General features: G+C 37.6%; 2 pseudogenes; one reads left to right on the plus strand and one right to left on the minus strand.

Moving 5' to 3' along the window:
- Positions 1 to 7,281: 7,281 nt before the first annotated feature.
- On the plus strand, positions 7,282 to 8,964 carry LOC140509557 (elongation factor 1-alpha 1 pseudogene; annotated as a pseudogene).
- A 929-nt stretch (positions 8,965 to 9,893) lies between these two features.
- LOC140510968 (olfactory receptor 5D18-like) lies at positions 9,894 to 10,862 on the minus strand (annotated as a pseudogene).
- Positions 10,863 to 11,089: the final 227 nt, after the last annotated feature.

Below are 11,089 nucleotides of genomic sequence, written 5' to 3' on the forward strand. Positions count from 1 at the left end.
GAGGTGGAGGAAAGACTGGGAAGAGAAATGAGAGGGATGAGGGAGAAACATGAAAAGCAGATCAGCTCCCTGCTAAAGGAGAACCAAAAAAATCTTGAAGAAATTGGCACCTTAAGAACTAGCCTAACTCAGTTGGCAAGGGAGGTGCAAGGGGCCAATGAGGAGAAGAATGCTTTCAAAAGCAGAATTAGCCAAATGGAAAAGGAGATTCAAAAGCTCACTGAAGAAAATAGATCTTTCAAAACTGGAATGGTACAGATGGACGCTAAGGACTTTATGAGAAAGACAGATATCACAGAACATACCGTGCAGATTCGAAAAATGGAAGACAATGTGAAATATCTTATTGGAAAAACAACTGACCTGGGAAATAGAATCAGGAGAGACAATGTAAAAATTCTGGGACTACCTGAAAACCATGATCAAAAGAAGAGCCTAGACATCATCTTCCATGAAATTATCAAGGAAAACTGCCCTGAGATTCTAGAACCAGAAGGTAAAATAGATATTCAAGGAATCCGCAGAACACTGCATGAAAGAGATCCAAAAAGAGAAACTGCTAGGAGCACTGTGGCCAAATTCCAGAATTCCCAGGTGAAAGAGAAAATATTGCAAGCAGCTAGAAAGAAACAATTCAAGTATTGTGGAAATACAATCAGGATAACACAAGATCTAGCACCCTCTACATTAAGGGATCGAAGGGAATGGAATAGGATATTCCAGAAGTCAAAGGAACTAGGACTAAAACCAAGAATCACCTACCCAGCAAAACTGAGTATAATACTTCAGGAGAAAAAATGGTCTTTCAATGAAATACAGGATTTTCAAATTTTCCTGATGAAAAGACCAGAGCTGGAAAGAAAATTTGACTTTCTAACACAAGAATGAAGAGAACCATGAAAAGGTGAACAGCAAAGAGAAGTCATAAGGGACTTACTAAAGTTGAACTGTTTACACTCCTACATGGAAAGACAATATTTGTAACTCTTGAAACATTTCAGTATCTGGGTACTGGGTGGGAGTACACACACACACACACACATGCACACACGCACACATACACAGAGACAGAGTGCACAGAGTGAATTGAAGAGGATGGGATCACATCTTAAAAAAAAATGAAATCAAGCAGTGAGAGAGAAATATTGGGAGGAGAAAGGGAGAAGTTGTATGGGGCAAATTATCTCTCATAAAAGAGGCAAGCAAAAGACTTATTAGTGGTGGGATAAAGAGGGGAGGCAAGAGAAAAACATGAGGTCTACTCTCATCACATTCCACTAAAGGAAAGAATATAATGCACACTCATTTTGATAGTAAAACCTATCTCATAATACAGGAGAGTGGGGGACAGGGGCACAAGCAGGGTGGGGGGGGAGGGCATGGAGAGGAGAATGCAATCTGAGGTCGACACTCATGGGGAGGGAAAGGACCATAAGAAAATAGAAGCAATGGGGGACAGGATAGGATGGAGGGAAATATAGTTAGTCCTATACAACACAACTAGTATGGAAATCATTTGCAAAACTAAACAGATTTGGCCTATATTGAATTGCTTGTCTTCCAAGGGGAAGGCGTGGAGAGGGAGGGAGCTAAAGAAGTTGGAACTCAAAGTGTTAGGACCAAATGTAATGTTCTTACCACTGGGTAACAAGAAATACAGGTTAAGGGGTCAAGAAAGCTATCTGGTCCTACAGGACAAAAGAGAAGACGGAGACAAGGGCAGGGAGGGAGGATAGAGGAGAGAGCAGATTGGTCACAGGGGCAATTAGAATGCTTGGGTTTGGGGGGGGGAAGGGATAAAAAGGGAGAAAATTTGTAACCCAAAATTTTGTGAAAATAAATGTTAAAAATTAAATAAAAAAAATATTTATAAAAAAAAAAAAACCATAACCTCCTATCAATACACCACAGTGATCAGAAAGGTACAATAGCTCAGATATGATAAGTTTACGAAGTAGGGGATTACTAATTCTTCCAAAGTTGTCGAAGGCTACCACTCTGATATGACAGCCTTAGTCAATACAGATATGGCTGAGTAATTCTGTCTTTCATGAGTGGTTTTCTAACAATATTGGGGGAGGACAATTCCAACCAACTTCCCCCGCCCAACCAAATCTCATTGGATCAGTGGCTGAAGAAAAATAGTAATACAAGAGTGTTTAAATATTTCAGGCTGAAACTTATTAACATAATCACTCCAGATTTTCCACCTCAGTAACCACATATATGTGCAATAAAATCCAAAAGAAGGGAACTTGTTATTCCACATAGTTGGAGGATTTTGCATGGTTGAATGTTCGTGGCCAATCAGTGAAATTTAAGAAAAAAACAGTTTTTATTCAAAAATCCTTAGGTATTTTTCACTTTTCCAGTTTCTGAGTATATATAAAGAATATTCCGACAGTTCTTTCCTTCCTTCCTTCCTTCCTTCCTTCCTTCCTTCCTTCCTTCCTTCCTTCCTTCCTTCCTTCCTTCCTTCTTTCTTTCTTTCTTTCTTTCTTTCTTTCTTTCTTTCTTTCTTTCTTTCTTTCTTTCTTTCTTTCTTTCTTTCTTTCTTTCTTTCTTTCTTTCTTTCTTGTGACAGCTGAATGGCACAGCGGATAGTTTCGATGGACCTGGAGTCAGGAAGAGGTGAGTTCTATTATAGTCTTAGTTGTATGATCCTTTGTATCACTTAGCCTTTATCTCCCTCAATTTCCTCATCTATAAAATGGGGATAATATCATATCTCCAACGGTTATTGTGAGAAAAAAAAATGAGATACTACTTCTAAAACACTTTTCAAACCATAATTTCTTATATAAATGCTAGATATTATGGTGAGGAAAATATTTCCAATAAGAAAGAGGAGTTTTTAAAAATTAGGTAAATATAAGACATGTTAGATAAAAGATAATTTTAGAGAAATTATTAACAGCTGGGGTTCTGATTGAAGGTAAGAATTCTGATTGTTTGTGAAGAGAGAGATACTAGGGATACAAACAACAGAACAGAGAATTCCTTGAGGAAACAGGGGAACAACTTAAATAAAGACAAGCAGAAGGAGTGTAATGTTCAAACAATGGTAAATAAAAAAAGTGGAGTATAGATAGACTCTAAGGTGAGGGCAAGGAATTGAGGTATAAAAATTGAAGAGGAATAGCTTACGAAGAGATTTAGATACCAAACAGCTGTTTACATTTGATCCTGGCAGTAATAGAGAACCACTGGAACTCACCATGCTTGAAGGATGGGAAGGTGAAGTGGAGTTGTGACGTCATACCTAGACTTTATTTAAAAGAAAAAAACAAAACAAACAAACAAAAAAACAGGTACATACATTTTGCCAGATCAAGGTAGGAAGGAGAGATTTGAGGAAGGAAGCCAAATTATGAGACCAATGAAATAGTCTAGTCAAGAGGTGATGAGGTTGGTGGCTATGTGAGTAGAGATAAAGGAATGTATGGAAGAGATGGTAATAATGGCCAAAAAAACCCCAGATTTCATAACATTGGATTTGCAAGATAAATGAAAAAGGACATGGTGAGTATGACAATGAAATTCTGAGACTGGGTCCCTGGGAGGATGGTGGAGCCTTCCGATTGTAGGGAAATTCAGAAATTGAGACAGAAGTCTTTGGAGAAAAAATAATGAATTCCCTTTTGGCCACATTGAGTTAAACACCTGTAGCACATCCAATTGAGATCCTTAAAAGTCAGTGGTGCATGATTGTAGCTCAAAAAATATACCAATCCTGGCTGGGTCGAAGTAGAAATTATTGGCCTAGAGATGATGGGCGCATCCTTGGAACCTCATGAAGTCGCAGCACTTGGATTTCTGCCAGAAGTCATCATGGTTCTTATCAAAGAGAATAGAAGTGATCTTGAGAAGTGGTTCATTAGGGAATATGAAAGTCATGAAATTTTAAAGGTAGGTCAATGTTAAGAACCTGAGTTGTTTTAAAACTGAGAGCAGGAAAAGTAGAAGCAGGTATGCCCTACAAATTAGAAGGAGATGTTTTCCCTACTCCAAGTTTGCTAATGTATTGAAGGGCTTGGGGAAACAGCTTTATGGCTTAGGTTCACTTTTTGGTGACAGGTCACTGCTCTGTGAGAGTAGATAGGGTAACTTGAAGGAGTCAACTAATCATTCAATAAATAGACAAGTGCTTGTGATTACTATGTGGTGAATATCATGCTCGACTCTGGGGAGATGATAAATATAGATGTAGATTTATAGATATAGATATGTCTATATATGTATATACCTCTCTCTCTCTCTCTCTCTCTCTCTATATATATATATATATATATATTATATATATATACATATATACACACACATACTTATATAAAATGTGTATACATATACAAGTAATGTGTATACACACATAATGTGTAAACATATATATATATATATATACACAAAATGCATATACATACATATATATGTATGCATGTGAATATCTCAGTCTTCAAAGGGGTGATATAATATGAATGAGAGAAGCAACTTATTAAAGTACTTGCTATTTTCTAGGCATGTCCTAATTACTAGAGATAGAAATGTAAGAAATGTAGACAGTCTTTGACCTCGGGGAACTTATATAAAACGGGACGACAACAACTATGATGAAGTTGATAACTAGTGAGGAATGTTTAGGGTAGGGAAATCAAAGGAAGTGGTCCATATGAAGTTTCCATTCCTACCCAGCAAAGATAAGACTAATGTTTTTGCTTTTTTTTTTTTCTTATTCACAAAAAGCATCAAAAAATAGAGTTTGTTTAGCCTGGAGGTTGGAAAAGTTAAAATGCTCCACTTTCTTAGATTAAAACAGCATTTGATATCCTCTGCCCATATTGGCCTTGCTTCCTATTCACCTAAGGACCTTCAAAGGGCAAGTCATGTGGGATTAGAGCCCTTTTATATATGGCTAATATCCCAAGAACTAATGAATCAACAGGGTATGCCTTGCTGCCAAGCCTCAGTGCCACAAAGAGATGAGAGGGTTTCCACATACACAACCTAAATAATAGTATATTATTGTTATTCATCATTCCTGTGTTGATACTAAGTAAAACTCCTTTTGTTAGCCTTTCAATGACCTATAAAGACCTCCTTTGATGCCAAAGTCAGATCTAAAATAACATGGTACCAGCCTGTCAGACTCCTCTAAACAATATCATACATCACTGAACAAATTATTGACATAATATTTATGGAAATCATAGTAAAAATTACTTTTCTCAGAGACGGATTTGGCAATGTGGGAGAGGATGGAAATTTTCAATTCTAAAACAGGACATAGAGTTGCAGAAGGTCAGCAAATGGTATGATAATATGAAACACAGAAAATATGTCACCAGGTATGTAGGCCAAAGATTATGCTCCGAATCCACCGAGGGGGAATGGAGAAAGAATTCTCAGATATCATTGTGACCCTTGGAATCTAAAGAGGCCATGGAGTTCTCTCTGACATCCCTATGGCCCTGGAGTAGTATTGTAAAACTTCTCTTGCTCCCTTCATCAAACACCAGGAGATTGCTTTGGGAAGTATGGCCTACAAAACAATAAGTTTCCAATTCCATCTCAGACTTGCCTTGATTAATTTCACAAATCACCATATTTTACTTTGGCCCAGGAAACAGGTTATAGCAATTTCTTTTCGGAAGTATCCCTAGTCATTCAAGTTGAGCTGTACATCTTCACATGCAAAGGTAATCAATTAATCACCAATAAATTAAAAATGATTTATTGAAAGCCTCCTACAGGATAGAACTATGCTGGAAGCTAGAGATACAAAGATACACTTGACAAAGATGGAGGAAATCCCTTTACTGGATGACCAGTGCAGTCATGAAGATGAAAGATCAACTATTTAATTTTTACAAAAAATAAGAGGGCCAGTTTGGCAGAACTCTAGAGTTGTGATGAACAATGCATAGTAGTGTGGAGAAATAGGGCCAGGTTATGAAGAGATTGAGAGACAGAGAGAGAGAGAGAGAGAGAGAGAGAGAGAGAGAGAGAGAGAGAGAGAGAGAGAGAGAGAGAGAGATGCTTACATTTGAAAATGAACACAATATGGAGCCACTAGAAGTTAATATGCAGGAGATTGAAATGGTTTTATGCGTTTCTTAGGAAAGTCACTTTGTCATCTGTATGGATGTGTGTGTGTTCGTCCTTCGTTGCCAAAGAAGGCCATGCCATCAGAAAAATGATTACATGACTTGCACTTGACTTTGTTTTTGAATGAGGGAGGGCTGTGAAGGTCACCAGCCTCACTTCTCCTCCAGAGCTATCTGAATCCAGTGACCAGATAATCATCATGATGACTGCAGATGACCCAGAATGAGGCAATTGGAGTTAAGTGGCTTGCCCAAGGTAACCCAGCTAGTGAGTGTCAAGTGTCTGAGGTGAGATTTCTACTCATGTCCCCCTGACTTCTGCACTGGTCCTCTATCCACTGTATCACCTAGCTGCCTCTCATCTGTATGGATAATGTTGTGGAGAAAGAACTTCTCCTCTACTAAGTCCTCATGCACATTTTGTTATTTTTCACTTGTAACCATCTTCTCATCACATTAAGGTCATCCCTTTTCCCTCAACTATTCTGTTGTCTATATACTCTATCACATTTTCAAGAATTTCTTTTCTTTTTAACATAAATTTGTTGTTTCATATAAAATTTTCCATAGTACAAACAGAAGTACTTTCAAAATGAAAAAAAGAATACAAATAAATTTCAAAAGCAATTAATTTTAATTTTAAAGTTTATATTAACTTAAACAACTCAAATGCCTCACAAGTTTAAAAATTACTGGTCCTGTTTAAAAATTTGATCTTGTTTTGCTTATTCACGAATGTTTAGTGCTTTGTCACAGAATCAATATTAAACATTCTTATTGAAATTTTGTATTATTGTCAAGACCATCACACAACTCAAAAAAGGACATAATATTATACCAAATGCTCAGCTTTTGCATTTGTTATTTTTAACTATCTTTGAAAATTAGTTGGATGACATGGTACTTCAGAATTTTTTTTTCGAAGTTGCATTCTTAATTATTCTAAAATTTAACCAGACATTCAGGTCATTATTGATTTAAATTTTTTTTTAAGAATTTCTTATCATATAGCCACTTATTCATTGGGGCCTGGATATTACTCCAATAAATTTGTGTTACATGCTGATAGATTTTGCATAAAAACTTTTACCAAAAATATTTATGAAAATTTTATTACAATATAGTTTATTTTTTTAAGAATCAATATATGCGCTTTTTCACAACGGGTTTGCAACCAGAACACAGGTGTTGTGAAAACCATCGCTAAACTTCCACAAAAATGGGCAAGGAGAAGACTCATATTAACATTGTCGTCATTGGACATGTAGACCCTGGCAAGTCCACCACTACTGGCCACCTCATCTACAAATGTGATGGAATTGATAAAAGAACTATTGAGAGGTTCGAGAAGGAGACTGCTGAGATGGGAAAGGGCTCCTTTAAATATGCCTGGGTCTTGAATAAACTGAAGGCTGAACGTGAGCGTGGTATCACTATTGATATCTCCCTGTGGAAATTTGAGACCAGCAAATACTACGTGACCATTATTGATGCTCCAGGACACAGAGATTTCATCAAGAACATGATTACAGGCACATCTCAGGCGGACTGTGCTGTCCTGATTGTTTCTGCTAGTGTTGGTGAATTTGAGGCTGGCATTTCTAAGAATGGGCAGACCCGTGAGCATGCCCTTCTGGCCTACACACTAGGTGTAAAACTACTGATTGTTGGTGTAAACAAAATGGATTCCACCGAGCCCCCCTACAGCCAGAAGAGATACGAGGAAATTGTCAAGGAAGTCAGTACCTATATTAAGAAAATTGGCTACAACCCTGATACATTAACTTCTGTGCCAATTTCAGGTTGGAATGGTGACAACATGCTGAAGCCTAGCTCTAATATGCCCTGGTTCAAGAGATGGAAAGTCACTCGCAAGGATGTCAGTGCTAGTGGAACTACACTGCTTGAAGCTTTGGATTGCATTCTGCCACCAACTTGTCCATCTGACAAGCTCCTTCATCTACCCCTCCAAGAGGTCTACAAGATTGGCTGTATTGGTACTGTACCTGTTGGCCGAGTGGCAACTGGTGTTCTTAAACCAGGCATGGTGGTCACCTTCGCTCCAGTCAATGTTACAACTGAAGTAAAGTCTGTCGAAATGCACCATGAAGCTTTGAGAGAAGCTCTTACAGGGAATAATGTTGGTTTCAATGTCAAGAATGTGTTTGTCAAAGATGTCCACCGTGGTAATGTGGCTGGTGATAGCAAGAATGACCCTCCTATGGAAGCAGCTGGTTTCACTGCACAGGTTATTATCCTGAACCATCCAGGCCAAATCAGTGCTGGCTATGCACTTGTTCTGGATTGTCACAGTGCTCACATTGCTTGCAAGTTTGCTGAACTGAAGAAGATTGATAGGCGCTCTGGTAGGAAGCTGGAAGATGGCCCTAAATTCCTGAAATCTGGTGATGCTGTCATCGTTTGCATGGTTCCAGGCAAGCCTATGTGTGTGGAGAGTTTCTCTGATTATCCTCCTCTGGGTCGTTTTGCTGTTCGTGATATGAGGCAGACTGTTGCAGTTGGTGTCATCAAGGCAGTTGACAAGAAGGCTGCTGGAGCTGGCAAGGTCACAAAATCTGCCCAGAAGGCCCAGAAGGTTAAATGAATATTCTGTACAACACCTGCCACCCCAGTCTTAATCAGTGGTGGAAGAACGGTCTCAGAATTGTTTGTCTCAATTGGCCATTTAAGTTTAATAGTAAAAGACTGGTTAATGATTACAATGCTTCATAAAAGCTTCAGGAGGAAAGGAATGTTTTTGTGGACCATTTGTTTCGTGACAGTTTTAAGTTATTAGTTTTTAAAATCAGTAATTTTTGAATGGAAACAACTTGACCAAAAATCTGTCACAGAATTTTGAGACCATTAAAGCAGTTTAATGGGAAAAAAAAGAATTAACTTATCTTTCATACTTCACATTCTTACTTTATATTTAAAAATACATATATTTTTAGACTTCATCCCCAAGTTAAATCACTAAGGATCTTCTTCCTTTCAAAGTACTACAAAATCTTATTGCAATGAAATTTTAAAATAGAAATTTAACATTGAATTGCACATCTCTAATGCATGATGATGAGCACTACCGATGGACATAGAAACGCACAAATATACACACCCACGTATACATATCATCACATGTCAGGGCTAGAGCAAACTCAATGAATCTAACTGTTAATTCTTCACTGTGGACACTTCTACCTCAAATGATCAAGCAATACAAATCAGGATTTGATTTTATCATCATCACCATCATCATCATCATCTCCAATGTGTTTTCAGATTTTGGTTGACAAACCCTATTACAACTGCTTTCTTCACTTTTGTTGTATCACCTCACACTTATGTTTCTTTCATTTATTTATTTTGCACAAAATCGAAAGCTTAGTTGAAGGAAATAGAAGATTAATTGAAGAAAACAAGTGTCCAACTTAATATAGCAGTACGTTTATTTTGCCCCCTACCCAATTTAAGATGTTTCCCTCTCTATATGGTCTTGAAGCTAGCTCTATCTTTTGGAATAAGTTACGAAAGTGTGTTTTGATTGTTCCTGTTGCTGATAAATTATTGTTAGTTGCTACAGCAATTGCTATTGTTTTTCTCTTTGTGACTTTTTTTCTTACTTTACATGTCTCTTCTTCACTTACATGCTCATGGCTCACCTCTAGATAAGTGTGGTGCCTAATGCCACACTACCAGACAAAATGGATATTAGGAATGAATTTACTAATTAAATATCACGAGAAGTTCTTGTATCATTCAACTAGTAGAGATATAACCCATACAGAAATTTTAGTGAGAAAATACTTTGATATCCATTAATTTCCTGAATGCTTCCTTCACATCTTTGTTCCTGAGACTGTATATTAATGGATTCTGCATGGGAATCAGCACTGTGTAAAAGACAGTGCTTATTCTGATCATGAGCCATGAGCTTTTAGAACTGGGCACACAACAGAGGCAGAGGATAGTCCCAAAGAAGATGGTAACAGCTCTCAAATGAGAGGCACAGGTGGAGAAGGCTTTATGTCTCCCACTGGTTGTTGGCATCTTCATGATAGTTACACAAATAGAGAGAAAGGAAGTAAGTATAATTATGAGTGTGGAAAAGGTATTCAAATTTCAAAGACTAAATAGAATTCCTTTGTTTAAGTGTTTATTAGAGAAGGAGGCAGAGAGAATGGCGGAATATTCACAAAGAAAATTATTAATGATGTTAACTCCACAAAAAGACAAGATAAGGAGAGAGTAGGTAAAGACGAAATAATAAATTAGGCCCCATGAATATAAAATGGTGCCTAGAAGGGCACAAAGTTTCTAGGATAGGGTGACTGTATGTAGCAAGGGATTGCAAATAGCTACAAATATATCATAAGCCATCATTGCCAACATGAACATCTCTGTCACCACACAAGTGACAGCAAAGGAAAGCTGCATGATGCAGCCCATGAATGAAATAGCTTTGTCTTCCACAACTAAGATTTCTGACAGTTTGGATGTAATTATAGTGGAATAATCCACAAGGGATAAATGACTGAGGAAAAAGTACATAGGGGTGTGGCGTTTTGGGTTGCATCTGATGATCACAATTATGTCCACATTTCCTACCATAGTCAGCATATAGATGACCAGGAACAGCAGGGAGAGGGGCACTTGGAGATCTGGGTAATCAGAGAATCCTAAGAGGATGAACATGACTGTAGCACTCTGATCTCGGTTAGCACTCACTACGGTTCCTTTTGGAGAGAAATTCAAAGTCATACAATCACAGCCTATCAAAGGTAGGAAAAGAAATTCTATGGCTATATACTTCAACACATGACTCAGATTGAAGCCCCCCTATAACTAACCTTATGATTTGTTGCAGTTCTTACTTTAAGACACTTCATTTCAAGGAAACTAATTCAAATTGAATACCTCTAAGTGGACTGAAATTGAAATTTCCATCAAAACTAAATTTGATATCTATTGGCCCTCCCTTGTTTTAG

This window comes from Notamacropus eugenii, chromosome 6 (genome assembly GCF_028372415.1).
Source record: "Notamacropus eugenii isolate mMacEug1 chromosome 6, mMacEug1.pri_v2, whole genome shotgun sequence".
NCBI lineage: Eukaryota > Metazoa > Chordata > Mammalia > Diprotodontia > Macropodidae > Notamacropus > Notamacropus eugenii.